The sequence below is a fragment of the Scyliorhinus canicula genome, chromosome 2, assembly GCF_902713615.1.
Source record: "Scyliorhinus canicula chromosome 2, sScyCan1.1, whole genome shotgun sequence".
Lineage (NCBI taxonomy): Eukaryota > Metazoa > Chordata > Chondrichthyes > Carcharhiniformes > Scyliorhinidae > Scyliorhinus > Scyliorhinus canicula.
This window is the reverse complement of record NC_052147.1, coordinates 42203662-42220273: the sequence shown is the minus strand read 5'-3', so window position 1 is coordinate 42220273 and position 16612 is coordinate 42203662. Positions and strand designations below refer to the sequence as shown.

General features: G+C 46.6%; 1 protein-coding gene across 5 annotated transcripts in view; it reads left to right on the top strand.

Moving 5' to 3' along the window:
- Positions 1–16612, top strand: part of wdr20a (WD repeat domain 20a) — a 143675-nt gene that overhangs the window by 106152 nt on the left and 20911 nt on the right. The window lies entirely within an intron of this gene.

Genomic DNA, 16612 nt, shown 5'->3' with positions numbered 1-16612 from the left:
TTTCTTTCTCCTTTAATTGCTTTGTTGCACTAAGCTTTCATGATTATGAATTGATCTTTAATTTAAAAATGCTTTGAAACATTAGCAACTTGTTAATGTATTTAAACTTAGTCATTTTTAAGCCTTGTGTGTATGTGTGCAGTCTCTAAAGATAAAATGCTTTGCTGATCCTTCAATGTGCAGAAAAGCTGGAGAGTAGGCTAGTTTTCATTTCCACTGCCATTCACATTGGTTCGGCTGCTGGATGGTGCTGTAAGTGTCTTACAAAGCCTTCTGCAAGTGTATGTTGGGAATTATCAGACTAGAATTTAAACTCGACTGTTCTGTCCATGGGCAATGCACAAGATTCCCTATGGCTCAATGCATATTCGAATATCCGTAGTCCACCTCTTCCACTTCAAGTTCAGGGAACAGTAGTCGAGGTAACCTAGGTTGCAAGGGGAAGAATTTTATAGACGGGAGAAGATGCATGTAAAGATTTGTTTTTGATGCAGACTGGGTACACTGTTGAAGAGTAGAAACAGTTGCAGCAGCTCTTTTTGGATATAAAAAGGAACGGCCTTTGGAGTCACGGTGGTACACATGGACCTGGCATTGATAGTTTTGATAACTGATTGGCAGTTAACTGTAAATGAAAATTTTAACATAACGGAGGCTCTGATTCGAACATGAGACATAGATAGAACCAAAGAAAAAGCAGGAGTCGATTCAATATGATCATGGCTGTTCAGTAACTAGTTCCCAATTCAGTAACCTGTTCTCACTTTCCCCTCGTGTCCATTGATCCCTTTAGCCCCAAGAGCTGTATCTAGCGCCTTCTGGAAAACATGCAATGTTTTGGCCATAACTGCTTCCCATGGTAGCAAATTCCACAGACTTGCCACTCTCTGGGTGAAGCAATTTTTTCTCATCTTAGTCTTAAGGTTTACCCCGTATCCTTAGACTATGATTCCTGGTTGTGGACACCCTCACCAACAGAACATCCTTCTTGCATCTATCCCATCTTGTTCTGTTAGAGTTTTATAGATTTCTATAAGATCCCCCCTCATTCTTTCTGAAGTCCAGGAAATAAATCCTATCTGACTCGATCGCTCCTTGTACTCAGTCCTGCCATCACAGTCATCAGTCTGGTAAACCTTTTTCTGCACTCTCTATAGCAAGCACATCCTTCCTCAGATAATGAGAACAAAACTGTACACGCTATTCCAGGCGTGGCCTCATCAAGGCCTTGTATAATTCCAGCAAGACATCCCTGCTTCTGCACACTAATCCTCTTGCTGTGCAGGTCAACCTACCATTTGCCTCCTTTACCACCCTCTGCACCTGCATGCTTGCATTCAGCGATTGGTGTACGAGGATACCCAGGTCTTGTTGCACATTCCCCTCTCTCAATTTATAGCCATTCAGAAAATCTACCTTCCTGTTTTTGCTACCAAAGTGGCTAACCTCTCATTTATCCACATTATACTTCACCTGCCATGATTTGTCCACTCACCCAACTTGTCCAAATCGCACTGAAGCACTTCTGCACCCCTTTACAGCTCACCCTCCCACCCAGCTACATAGCACATAGAACATAGAACGATACAGCGCAGTACAGGCCCTTCGGCCCACGATGTTGCACCGACATGGGAAGTCAAAAACTAAAGGCCATCTAACCTACACTATTCCCTTATCATCCATATGCTTATCCAATAAACTTTTAAATGCCCTCAATGTTGGCGAGTTCACTACTGTTGCAGGTAGGGCATTCCACGGCCTCACCACTCTTTGCGTAAAAAACCTACCTCTGGCCTCTGTCCTATATCTATTACCCCTCAATTTAAGTTTATGTCCCCTCGTGCTAGCCACCTCCATCCGCGGGAGAAGGCTCTCACTGTCCACCCTATCTAACCCTCTGATCATTTTGTATGCCTCTATTAAGTCACCTCTTAACCTTCTTCTCTCTAACGAAAACAACCTCAAGTCCATCAGCCTTTCCTCATAAGATTTTCCCTCCATACCAGGCAACATCCTGGTAAATCTCCTCTGCACCCGTTCCAAAGCTTCCACGTCCTTCCTATAATGAGGCGACCAGAACTGTACGCAATACTCCACATGCGGCCGTACCAGAGTTTTGTACAGCTGCAACATGACCTCATGGCTCCGGAACTCAATCCCTCTACCAATAAAGGCCAACACACCATAGGCCTTCTTCACAACCCTATCAACCTGGGTGGCAACTTTCAGGAATCTATGTACATGGACACCGAGATCCCTCTGCTCATCCACACTACCAAGAATTTTACCATTAGCCAAATATTCCGCATTCCTGTTATTCTTTCCAAAGTGAATCACCTCACACTTCTCTACATTAAACTCCGTTTGCCACCTCTCAGCCCAGCTCTGCAGCTTATCTATGTCCCTCTGTAACCTGCAACATCCTTCCACACTCTACAACTCCACCGACTTTAGTGTCATCTGCAAATTTATTCACCAACCTTCTGTGCCGCCCTCTAGGTCATTTATAAAAATGATAAACAGCAATGGCCCCAGAACAGATCCTTGTGGTACGCCACTCGTAACTGAACTCCATTCTGAACATTTGCCGTCAACCACCACCCTCTGTCTTCTTTCAACTAGCCAATTTCTGATCCACATCTCTAAATCACCTTCAATCCCCAGCCTCCGTATTTTCTGCAATAGCCGACCGTGGGGAACCTTATCAAACGCTTTACTGAAATCCATATACACCACATCAACTGCTCTACCCTCGTCTACCTGTTCAGTCACCTTCTCAAAGAACTCGATAAGGTTTGTGAGGCATGACCTACCCTTCACAAAACCATGCTGACTATCCCTAATCATATTATTCCTATCTAGATGATTATAAATCGTATCTCTTATAATCTTCTCCAAGACTTTACCCACAACAGACGTGAGGCTCACCGGCCTATAGTTACTGGGGTTATCTCTACTCCCCTTCTTGAACAAAGGGACCACATTTGCTATCCTCCAGTCCTCTGGCACTATTCCTGATTCCTGTAGCCAATGATGACATAAAAGTCAAAGCCAAAGGCTCAGCAATCTCTTCCCTGGCTTCCCAGAGAATCCTAGGATGAATCCCATCAGGCCCCAGGGACTTATCTATTTTCACCTTGTCCAGAATTGCCAACACTTCTTTCCTACGCACCTCAATGCCATCTATTCTAATAGCCTGGGTCTCAGCATTCTCCTCCACAACATTATCTTTTTCCTGAGTGAATACTGACGAAAAGTATTCATTTAGTATCTTGCTTATCTCCTCAGTCTCCACACACAACTTCCCACCACTGTCCTTGACTGGCCCTACTCTTGCCCTAGTCATTCTTTTATTCCTGACATACCTATAGAAAGCTTTTGGGTTTTCCTTGTTCCTTAACAACTACCCTGTTACTTTCGCTCTTTTCCAGAATCATCTTCGCCATCCTTTCCTCTACATCCCTAGAACTATTAGGTGGCCTATAGAAAACTCCCAACAGGGTGACCTCTCCTTTCCTGTTTCTAACCTCAGCCCATACTACCTCGGAGTTATTACATTTAATTCCCTCATCGAAATCATTAATAATATTGTGAATAGCTGGGGTCCTACCACCGATGCCTGTGATACCCAACCGGTCATTGCCTGTCATTCGGAAATAGAACTGTTTATTCCTACTCTTTGTTTCTTCTCTGTCAATCAATTTTCTAGCCATCTAAATACACTACACGCAATCCTAATCTCTTACGAATCTCTTGTCGAAAGCCTTCTGAAAGTCCAAATAAACCACATCTACTGCCTCCCCCTTATCAACTCTACTAGTTACAACCTTGAAGAATTTAAGTAGATTATCGAGCGTAAATCCATGCTGACTCTGTCCAATTCTAGTACTGATTTCCAAGTGCTCTACTATAAAACCTTTGATAATGGATTCTAGTTTTCTCCCCACTAGCAACTTCCGGTTGACCGGACTATAATTCCGTTTTCTCTTTATCCTCCTTTTTAAATAGTTGGGCTGCATTAGATATCCTCCAATCTATAAGAACTGTTTCAGAGTCTACAGAATCTTGGAAGAGGACCACTTCTTCAAGTGCTCGTAAATTCGAACTCCAATTTGAATTATAAATTTGGTATTTAATGTTTTGAAAAATCAATCACGAAATAAACAAAAGCTCAAAATGATTAATTTAGCCAATACATATTATTGGTTTACCTGGAAAACATTTGAGCTTTGTTTTCTGGTTGTTTTACAGAAATATTCATTTACGGATTTTTCAATTTGGCTTCTGGAATTAATATGCTAATCTTGCATTGCTGTCACAAGCTTTAGTCCAAAGAGTTTTTAAAAAAGTAAAAAATATATATTTTCATTGACATTTGGAATTAGAAAAACCGTGTTTTGCGTATAAACAATATAACGGTAATAATAAGTAGCAAAATAGAAATGACAAAACATGCGCCCTCGCTGTCACCATAACTGTGACTGAGGCCCTAATACTACTTTACATTTTTACAGTAGTGATAATTTTGACAGGATTTTGACAGGTTCTTAATGAGGCTCCTACCACATGACGCAGGAGTTGCACCGAGCTTTACCCACATATTTACAAATATTGTTGGAATTCATCCACTCGCTTGCCAGTTGTCTTCGTTTCACTGGTGGGTGGAGTCCCCATCCGCCTTGAGTTTGAGTTTTTGAGGGAGGGTGGGTTGATTTGTTTCCCCGGTTCAGCTTGTGCGGGAGGGGTTTGTGTTCCCTCCTCCCCACACCTTCTGTTCTTTGAGAGCTCCCCTCCTTCCAGGCGACATTCCCTGCACCCCCTCCATCCCCAATTGCCTGCTGATTGCCAACAGGTCTGTGAAGAGGCTTGTAAATTTATTCCAAGTGCTGTGGAGTCTCGCATCTGACCCCTTTATCACAAATTTTATTTTTTCCAGCCTCGGGAATTTGGCCAGGTCAGAGAGCCAGTCCAAGACCCTGGCAGACGTCTCCACCTGCCGATCAGTGAGGCCAAGGCCTCCATCCCCTTCCCTCTCCAGAGCTCTGGGTGCTCTGACACCCTGAAGACTGCCACAGATGGGCACGGCTCCACTTCAACCTCAATCACCCTGGACATGGCCTCGAAAAAGGCCATCCAGATCTCCCCGAGACTGCATCAGGAACAGGACATGTGGGGTAGTTGGCTGTGCCCCCTGACAACGCTTACACTTATCCTCCACCTCTGGGAAGAACCCACTCATACACATCTTGGTAAGGTGCGCTCTGTGCACTACCTTGAGCTGTATCAGGCTCAGCCTGGCATAGGAGGAGGTGGAGTTCACTCTGTGCAGCACCCTGATCCAGAGTCCTCCCCACATCTCCATAACAATTTCCTCCCCCCATTTCTGTCTGGTCCCATCCAGTGAGATCCTGACCTTTTTTATAAGTCACCGTAGATGTTACCACACTTGTCATCTCCTAACCAGTCCATTCCTATCATTGTGTCCAGAAATGTGTGTCCAGTTCTCTGGGGGAATGTTTTTGTCTCCTTGTGGAGAAAGTCACGCAGTTGCAGGTACCCAAGCTCGTTCCCTTTCGGGCGTTAGTGCCTCTGTGAGAGTTCCCCAATTTTGCTAGTCTGTCGTCCATGTACATGTCCTCGACTATCGGTGTTGCTCTGTCCTCCCTGCACATTCCAAATGTGGTGTCTGTCCTTGCCGGTGTGACCGCGTGATTGTTGCAGATGGGGGCCCCTATGGATATCTCACCAAATTCAAAGTGGTACCTAAACCGTTCCATGTCCTTAGGGTGGCGACTACCACTGGGCTCCTGCAGTGTGTGTATATGTGTGTGTGTGTGGGTGGAGGTAACATACTAGGGTACGTAACTCTTCACCCCCCGCGAAGGTCATGATTAACTTGCCGACCCTGGTGAAGAAGGATTTGGGGATGAAGATCGGGAGTGATCTAGACACAAAGAGGAACTTTGGGCAGCACATTCAATTTGACTGCCTGTACCCTTCTGGCCAGAGAAAGAGGGAGCGAGTCCGATCTTTGCAGGTCCCTCTTCAACGCCTCCATTTATGGAGCCTGTTCCAGGTGTGGGCCACTTGGATCCCCAGATACCTGAACTTGGTCTGGGTTACTTTAATTGGCAGTTCCTCCAGCCCCGCTCCTCTCTCTAAGGTTTACATGGAAAATTCACTCTTTCCCAGGTAGGGTTTACAATCCGAGAAGGCGCTGAACTTCCTAAGGTGTCCGGTTATCTTTCCCATGCTGGCTCGGGGGTCAACATATAGAGGAGCAGGTCATCTGCATTGAGTGAGACTGTATGCTCTCTGCCCCTTCTCCGAATGCCTATCTACCAATCTGTCGATCTAAGGGCAATAGCCAGCGGCTCGATTGCCAGTGCGAACAGTAGTGGGGATAGCTGGCACCCCTGCCTTGTTCCCCTGTGGAGCTGGAAGTATTTGGAGCTGGTGGCATTCGTCCGCATGCTTGCCATAGGGGTGCTGTACAGGAGCATCACCCACGTGTTGAACCGTGCTCCAAACCTAAACTGTTCAAGCACCTCCATGAGGTACTTCCATTCTACAAAGGCTTTCTCAGCATCCAAGGAGACCATCAACTCTGACGTCCTCTCTGCCGACGGGGTCATTATTAGGTTCAGCAGGCGTCTGATGTTCGCTGTTAGTTGTCTGCCCTTAACAAACCCAGTCTGATCTTCCGCGATCGCTTCTGGCAGGCAACTCTCTAGTCGCCTCGCTAATGCTTTCACTAGGACTTCCACATCAGTATTTAAGAGAGAAATGGGTCTGTGTGATCCACACTCTGTGGGGTCTTTGTCCTTTTTTGGGAAGAATGAGATCAAGGCCTGGGCCAGCGTGGGCAGCAGGGCCCCCTTCAACAGTGAGTCGTTGAACATCTCCCGCAGGTGCGGGGCCAACGCTGCTGAGATGTTTTTGTAAAAGTCCAGAGATTTCACCACGTGATGTTTAGTCTTTATTTAGCTCAGCAACATCTTGAGGAAATCCTAGTGAAAATCTAATAGTAGATCCTTCCACCTATTGGCACCAGCTGATTAGTTTCTAATTCCATTAAAGTAAATTTATTGATTTCATATTTGTAAATTCAAATGAAAACTGCAAACTAAAATAAAAATTAACTTAGAAGGCAAACACCATTCCTTTTGTGACTAAATACTCAAAATTGGTTAGTACATGCAGTAGATGAGTGTATGTGAAAATCTGTGTTGTAATTTCTATGTAATTTTATGCTCATTTGTCTGGGTAATTTAGGAAATTCATTAGTTGTCATAAAGAGAAAGCTAAGATCTTAGCAGTAGTGCATGCATATTAATACATCTATGATAATGACTGTAGGTCCTTTAATTGTCTACCTTCACCCGTGGCTGATTTTATTCCTGTTCATTAACCCTCCCCCTCTGGAACATCCTCAACGATCCTTCATGATCAATTGGATATATGCATGATCAACTAAATTGCTTTCCAGATTCATTTAGTCTGGTATGTATATAATATTGCATAAATGGATAAAGAACAATAGCAACTTCTGCATATGAGACTCCAGTGTTAATCGCCTGGGATACAGAATATATTATGAATGTTTCCTGCTGTGCACAACAAATGCACTTAGCCCGCCTTCTACCAATTCTGTTGTGGATATCCTGGCCCACAGCTAGGATTGTTTACACCCACCAAATGTCAATGGACTTTTAGCTGGCAAATCTCCCACAGCAGGTGCACAGGGAGGCTGGAAAATTCCAGCCTAGGTGTCTCGCTCTCAATCTCTCTCACACACATGCACGCAGACACTCCCCTCGTGTACACACGCAGACTGCCACCCGTGCAGACCCCCTCATGTATGCCTTCAGACACCCTTCCCCTCGTGTACACGTGCAGACACCCTCCCGTTCATGTATGCGTGCAGGCACCCCGTTTGCATACGCGCGCACCCTCTCCCTCGTGTACGCACAGGTGCAGCCACCTCCTCCCCCCCCCCCCCCCCCAGTGTACGCACAATGGCAGACACCCTCCCCCTTGTATGTACGCATAGTTGCAGACACCCTCCCCCTTGTACGTACGCACAGTCACCCCCTCGTACATTCGGGCAGCCACTCCCCCTCGTACACGCGTACGCAGAGATATTCCCCCACGTACATGTGTGAGCGCAGTCACTCCCGTATGTGCTCACGTATGCGCAGTCATTCCCCTCGTGTCCATGCGCCCACCATATTTTCTGCATGTTTCCCCTGCGACGCCCTCACTTCCCCTGTGTCCACCACTTTGCCCGCACCTCCCCGCCCTGTTGCCCTAGGGCCCAGCCCGTTTACAATTAACACTTAAAAATTCTTAACAATAAAAGGAAACATATTTCTTATAAATTTAGAGTACCCAATTATTATTTTTTTCAATTAAGGGGCAATTTAGAATGGTCAATCTACCAACTCTGCACATCTTTAGGTTATGGGGGTGAGACCCATGCAGACACGGGAAGAATGTGCAAAGTCCACACGAACAGTGACCCGGGGCTGGGAACGAACCCGGATCCTCGGCAGTGTAGGCAACTGCTATCACTGAGCTGCCCAAAAGGAAAAATTTTAACTTCTCAGAATCTTTTCTATTGCTAATTAAGCAAAACCAATTACAGGTCAAAAGCCACTTGCAGATCAAGTTAGCAAACACAGAGATACTTGTCCTCTGGGTAGAGAGTTGCTTCAACAAAGGAGGGAGACCCATTCCAGGCACAACCTGCAAGTCTTTGGGCTGGATTCTCTCAAATGGGACAATGTCCCCACGCTGGAGTTTTACTCCAGTGATTCCTGGAAACAAGATCAGCTAATTCAATGTCCTACAGGGGGCTAGCAGGGACCTGGAGTGATTCACGCAGCTTTAGCTGGGGATACAGGTCCCCGCACTTCCAGAGTCTGCGCATGCGCACAGCGGCAGCCTGCAGCAACCACGCCAAGCTCCATGGCGGACTCGGACTGTGGAGCCACACACAAAAATTAGACCCCCCGATCGGCCGCATGCTCGAGCATCTAACCGCACCCCCCACCAGGGCGGCTGCGGACCAAGTCCACAGCCGCCACGCCAGCATCCCATCCGGCAATAGATGGTTCTATGCCGTTGGGAACTCGGCTGGTCGAGAGCGGAGGATCGCTGGGGTGGCCTCTGTCAATGGGCCTCCAGCCGCGCGGCGTACTCCACGATCACGCTGATTCTCGGGTCCCGGAGAATCGCCAGAGCGACATCAGGCCCAATTGCGGCGCAAAAGTGGATTCTCTGCCCCCGCGCTGAATTTTGCCGCGGGGCTGTGGAGAATACAGCCCTTTGTCTTTTTCAGACTCCTGATACACCATAGTCTCCGGTGAATTGTTAGCAACGTAAATGTCAAAATGGTGCAACGTCAATACCAAACTCAATGTATCCTTCTCGATGAGCGAATACTTTTGATGAATATTTAGTTTATTGGAAAAATAACCAACGGTCTTTCTAGCCTTTCATCATCTTCTTGCAACAGTACACACCAATGCCTACATCACTCACACCAATGCCTACATCACTCACACCAATGCCTACATCACTCACACCAATGCCTACATCACTCACATCAATGGCCACCTTACATTGCTTGCCATAAAAGTGTACCAAAACTGGTGTGGTTAGCACAGTTTGCAGATTGTCAAATGCTGCCTGATATTCTGATCGCCACTGAAATTTCCTCTGCTTTTTCAGAAGTTCAGATTGTGGAGCAACTCCACTTAATGTTTGGCACAAATTTCCGGTATAAACCACTCATGCCCAGAAGGCTCAGAACGTCTCTTCTCGTTGATGGTATGAACTCCCCAGTAGTTTGCTTTTCCACTTTCGTTGGGGCCATCTTACCGTGTCTGTTGTATGGCAGAAGAATGTGATTTGGGCTTTCACAAATTCACTTTTACCACCAAGTCAGCCTCCTATACTTGATCAAACAATTCCTTTAAATGTTCCTTCCATGTTTGAGAGAACACCACCAGCTCATCTATGTACACTGCACAATTCTTTAATCCAGCAATTACCTTGTTGATTAATCTTTGGAATGTTGCTGCCACATTCCTCATTCCAAATGGCATCATTTAAAACTGATAGAATTTGGCGTCACAAAAGACGAAACGTCCTTTCTGATAAAGGTTCTTGCCAGTACCCTTTAAGTAAATCAAGTTTGGTAATAAAATTTGCCCCCCCCCCCCCCCCCCCCCCCAGCCGGTTTCAATATATCTTCCAAACAAGGAATAGGACACAAATCTGGCTTCATAACTGTATCTAGTTTTGGTACCATCACAAAAGGTGAGCTCTGACTCGCTTCAATTATGTCATTCTTAAGCATGGTTTCAATCTCCTTCTGTATCTGTGCCAACTTTAGTGGATTGAGTCTATATGTCATAAGGATGTTGCTTAATTGGAACATCATTTCCTAAATCTGCGTCATTTATAATTACTATTGTACTTCCTAGTTTGTTCCAGAATATAGCTTATGTGACTATAATAACTTTCAGCTAACTCTGATTTTCCTCTGGAAGGTAACTCAGTAATATATCCCAATTTATTATGACTTCCTCATTGACCAGTCTGATTTAAGGTACGTCAAATTCAGAATCTGGATTTATCTCTTCTCCCTGAGTTACAACGACTAACACTTCCCTTCTCTATCAAAATACCATTTGAGCATATTAACATTACACACTTAGTGAGTTTTTCTTTATCTGGCGTACTTATCAAATAATTCACCTCACTCAATTTCCCCTGTTCGGGCTCCCTCCCACTCCATCTGCTCCTGATAGATCTCTGAGACCTTCCCCTCTCCTACTCCTGTTCTCGACACCACCCTATCCTGTAGCCCCTGGGGCGACAGGTGCGGGAAGGTCGAAAGCTGCTTCCATACAAAATCCATCATTTGTAAATACCGGAATCCATTCCCACCTGGTAATTCAAACTCCTCCAACTTCACCAAGCTCGGGAAACCCTCATCAATAACGAGATCTCCAAATCTCTCGTTCCCTGCCCGCTGTCACCTCCGAAACCCCCCCCCCCCCCCCCCCCCCCGAAGCGAACCAGTGGTTACCACACCGATGCCCTCTCTAACCACATGTGCTGCCTCCACTGTCCCCACACCCTCTGGGCGGGCTTGTGGCGTACCGAGCTGGCGAGAATGACAGGTGCTGTTAACAATGCCCCAAACTCGTGTCCTTACATGAGGCTGCCTCAAGAGAGCGTTCCTTTTCTAATAGTCGCCCTTACAGGTCCCTGCAGTACCCTCCCAGGTTACCTACATCCAGTAGTTCCTCTAGCATTGTGCGTCTCTGGGTCCTTGGGTATGCTATCGTCTCAAAGAACAATACAGCACAGGAACAGGCCCTTCGGCCCTCCAAGCCTGTACCGGTCCTGATCCCAACCTGGGCAAAAACCCTCAGCGCTTCCTTGTGCCGTATCTCTCGATACCCTCCCTATCCATGTGTTTGTCAAGATGCCGTTTGAACGCCGTTAATGTATCGGCTTTCACAATCTCCCCTGGCAACGCTTTCCAGGCACTCGCCACCCTCTGTGTAAAAAAAAAAAAACAAATAAAAAAACAAACCTGCCTCGCACATTCCCTAACTTCTTCCCACGGACCTTAAACCTATGCCCCCTGGTGACTGACCCCTTCACCCAGGAAAAGAGTGCCTACCCATCCACTCTATTCATGCCCCTCATAATCTTGTAGACCTCTTATCAGGTCACCGCTCAACCTCCGTCTTTCTAATGAAAACAGTCCAAGTCTATTCAGCCTCTCCGCATAGCTAACATCCTCCATACTAGGCAACATCCTGGTAAACCTCCTCTGCACCCTCTCCAAAGCCTACACATCCTTCTGGTAGTGTGGCGACCAGAATTGTGCACAATATTCCAAGTGAGACCATACCAAGGTTCTATACACTAGCATGCACCTGTCGGTGTCGGAGTTCGTTCCCATTAGGTTCCTTCAGTCTCTTTGTCAGCTCCTCTAAGGTTGCTAGGGTGGCACGGTAGCACCATAGTTAGCACTGTTGTTTCACTGTGCCAGGGTCCCAGGTTCGATTCCCGGCTTGGGCCATTGTCTGTGCGGACTCTGCACGTTCTCTGTGCCTGCGTGGATTTCCTCCGGGTGCTCCAGTTTCCTCCCACAAGTCCCAAAAGGTGTGCTTGTTATGTGAATTGGACATTCTGAATTCTCCCTCAGTGTGCCTGAACAGGCGCAAGAGTATTGTGAGTACGGGAGTTTCACACTAAATTAATTGCAGTGTTAATGTGAGCCTACTTGTGACAACAATGAAGATTATACCCTATTATTATCCCCCCCCCCCCCCCCCCCCCCCTGCCTGTCCTCTGTGTAAAAGTCCCTGACGGCCAGTGCTCTCTTCTCTCCCCCCCCCCCCCCCCCCCCCCGCTCCTGTCTCCACCTCTGGAAGGTGGCGTCTAGCATGGCTGGCGCGAACTTCTGGTTGCTGCAGATGGTGGACATGGGGAAGTGCTGCCTCATCTGGTTCCAGGTTCGGAGCGTGGCTTCCACCACTGGGCTTACCGAGTGTTTTGCTGGTGAGGGCCCGGAAGGTCATCCCTGTATGGCCACACAAATGCACTAATCATTTTGTCGATCGCATTGAAGGCCTTGGGGATGTAGAACTGTGTGGATCGGAACAGGAAGAGAAACCTAGGTGAGCGTTCATCTTCATCATCTGTACCCTGCCTGCAGGGAGAACGGAAGTATGTCCCATCTATGGAGGTCCTTTTTTACTTCTTCCACCAGACTGGTCAGGTTCCACCTCAATCGGGATCCCCGGGTAGCGGAAATTGCTTTGGGCTAATTTGAATGGTAGTTCCCCCAGCTCTGCCCCTCCCTCTCTCGGGTTCACAGGGAAGACTTCACTCTTGGGCAGGTTGAGTCTGCAGCCCGAGAAGGCTCCAAGCTCTCTCAGGAGCTTCCTGATTCCTACCAATCCACTTTGGGAGTCCGAGATGTAGAGGAGCAGATCATCCGCATAGAGTGAGACTCTGTGCTCTTTGTCTCCTCTTCAGATTCCCTTCCAGCTTTTTGCCACTCTGAGGGTCATCGCCAATGGCTCAATTGTCAGGGCAAACAAGAGAGGAGATAGTGGGCATCCCTGCCTTGTGCCTTTGTGCAGCTGGAAGTATTCTGAGCTGGTGGTGTTAGTTTGCACGTTCACCTTGGGGGTTTTTGACAGAGGTTTCACCCATGAGGTGAACCCTATCCCTTTCCCAAACCACTCTACTACCTCTGAGGTATTTCCACTCGACTCTGTCGAAGGCTTTTTCTGCGTCCAGGGAGACTTATCACCTCCAGTGTTCTCTTCCCTGGATGAGGTCATTATCACATTTAGCAGTCGCCTGATGTTCGCTCTTAGCTGTCTACCCTTGACAAAACCCGTCTGGTCCTCTGCAACCACCTCTGGCTGCTTTTTGCTAGTATTTTCGCATCCACATTTAGCAGCGAAATGTGTCTGTATGATCCGCATTCCGTTGGGTCTTTGCCTTTCTTGGGTATCAGCAATATGGTGGCTTGGGTGCGCCTCAATAATGAGTCTGCGAACATCTCCCGCAAGTGTGGGGCCAGTTGTGTCGCAAATCTTTTGTAGAAGTCGCCGGGAACCCATTGAGTTCTGCTGCCTTCCTCGACTGCATGGAGCTGATGCTCTCCATGACTTCTCCCAGTTGTGATGTTTTCTGCCCCTTACTAAAATCGGCCCCAATGACTGGCAGGTCCAGTCAATCGAGGAACCGATTCACCTCCCGAGTCCTGTCTGGGGGGGGCGGGCTCGGAAGTGTACTGTCCCCGGTAGAAGGCCTCAAACGCTTTGTTGACCTTTTTTGGTTCGGCTACCAGTCTGCCTGTGCTGTCCCTCACTCGTGCTAATTTCCTCATAGCTAGGCTTGTAACCGTGTTCATAGAATGTCTCCTGTGTCAGGCGGAGTTGGTGCACTGCCTTCCTGATGAATAGCTGGTTCAAGTCCATTTGTAGCATTTTTCTCTCTGCCAGAAGCTGTATGGTCGGGGCCTCAGAGTATCTCCTGTCGACCTGCAATGCAGTCATAGAACATAGAACATAGAACATAGAACAGTACAGCACAGAACAGGCCCTTCGGCCCTCAATGTTGTGCCGAGCCATGATCACCCTACTCAAACACACGTATCCACCCTATACCCGTAACCCAACAACCCCCCCTTAACCTTACTTTAATTAGGACACTACGGGCAATTTAGCATGGCCAATCCACCTAACCCGCACATCTTTGGACTGTGGGAGGAAACCGGAGCACCCGGAGGAAACCCACGCACACAGGGGGAGGACGTGCAGACTCCTCACAGACAGTGATCCAGCCGGGAATCGAACCTGGGACCCTGGAGCTGTGAAGCATTTATGCTAACCACCATGCTACCCTGCTGCCCAACTAGTCAATCAGTTGCTGCCTAGCCGCCCTCTCTTCTGTCTCTGCGTGCCTTGCAGGCAATGATTTCTCCTCTAATCAGCCATCAGCACCTCCCAGAACATAGAGGGTAAGACCTCCCCTTTCCGGTTGTTAGTAATGTACTTGTCTGTGGCCTGTGATATTTTCTGGCAGAAGAGCTTGCCGGCCAAGAGGGCCATGTCCAACCTCCATGTGGGGCGTTGGGCACAGCCTGTCTCCACCCTCACACGGATGTAGTGCAGTGCTCTTCAAACTTTTTCCGGGGACCCATTTTTACCAACTGACCGACCTGCACGACCCACGGCAGCCGACCTGCGCGGCCCACGCCGGCCCACCTGCGCGGCCCACCTGCGCGATCCACGCCGGCCCACCTGCGCGACCCACGCCGGCCCACCTGCGCGGCCCACGCCGGCCCACCTGCGGGACCCACCATTTTCTCTTACCTTGTTTGCTGCTGACAAAAATGGAGGAAATGGTTTTGGGACCCTTTGGCCCTCGTACACGCTCCTCCAATGGAACCTTTTGGATGAAGGTGAAGCCTTCTGGTGTCGGAAAGTATGGAGTCTCCATCTATCCAAAATTTAGAATTTTTTTCCTGTAAAATTTTATCAAATAAACCCCCCCCCCCCCCCCCCCCCCCGAACTTGTAAAAAAAATAAAAATAAAATGAGCAAAATAAATGAAAAAAATGAATAAAACCCCCCGAACTTGTAAAAAAAAAATGAATAAAATAAATGAAAAAAATAAAACTTAAATGAATAAAATAAATGAATAAAAACCACTACAGAACTTGTAAAACAAAAAGCTGCAACCGTTTAAAAAAAAAAAAATAGCAGCCGCACTGCGCATGCGTGCCCGATTATGCACATGCGCGATGTGGCCGAAAATGATGTTGAAAACCAAACCTTAATTTATGAACTAATTCAAAACCATCTGCAATTTCTGCTGCCAGTCTAGCAGTTTTAACCTTTTGCTCTTCCAGATGCACTCTCATTACTGCAGGAAGTGGATCTTTAAATTCCTCCAAAATAACTGATTCCTTAAATGTGTCACTTGTTTGGTCTATTTTTAATGCTCCTATCCACCCATCAAAGTTATTTTGTTTGATTCTTTCAAATCTTATATATGTCTGACTTGGTTCTTTCCTTAGATTTCTAAACCTCTGCCTGTAGTCTTCTGGCACTAGTTCATGTGCACTTAAAATGGCTTTTCTCACCTCATCATAATCCCTAGATACCTCCTCTAACAGTGATGCATACACTTCTCTTGTTCTACCTACCAACTTTGAACCAAGAATACCCATGTTGTTTTTGACCAACTCAGTTGCTTAGCTACTTTCTCAAATTAGATTTTAAAAAGTTTCCACATCTTTCTCGTCAAACCTCGGCAGCTCTTGAATATTTTTAACCATATCCCCACTAGGCCTTTGACTAGGAAGTGTTAATCATCCCTCTTAACTTTTCCTCAACTTCTGCCTTTACCATGAACGTTTTAAATAGATATTCTCTTTTCCTTTCCAACTCCCTTATTTCCGTTTTGTGACTTTCAAATTCTTTCTCTTTACTTAACGTTGCCTCCCTTTCTTTCCTTTGCTCCTAACATTTACACTCTTTTTTTACTTCTGCAATTGCCTTTCTCTTTCCTTTTCTTCTGAAATTTGCCTTCTCTCTTTGCTTTACTGCCCCCTCTTTCCTTTGCTTCTGCCATTTTATGTTCTCTTTTGCCATTCTCTCCTTTTCTTTTCTTCTGCATTTCTAATTGTTTAATTTGTAATTGAATTTTAGCCAATGCTAATGTTTCCGGCTGTGAGCATTGTTTCCAAATTTAACTGCTGAGATATCGCTGCAATTATCTCCACATTCCTCGCCTCTACAGGTAACATCAACTGCAGCTTGTTCGCCAAATCCAAAAGCTTGGTTTTAACCATCCTTTGTAAATAACTCCGGGTAAACTTATCCACAACTGTGAAGTTCTTAGCCACTGAACGTGCCATTTCACAAATTACTCCCTAATTAAACTGCATCACCTGAAAGACTGGTTCCTCACACTCAGTCTTTTAAATTTAATAATCCTAAAACAAACTAGGAATTATACTTTTTAATCCCGTAAGAGCCACCAATTTTTGTTATGG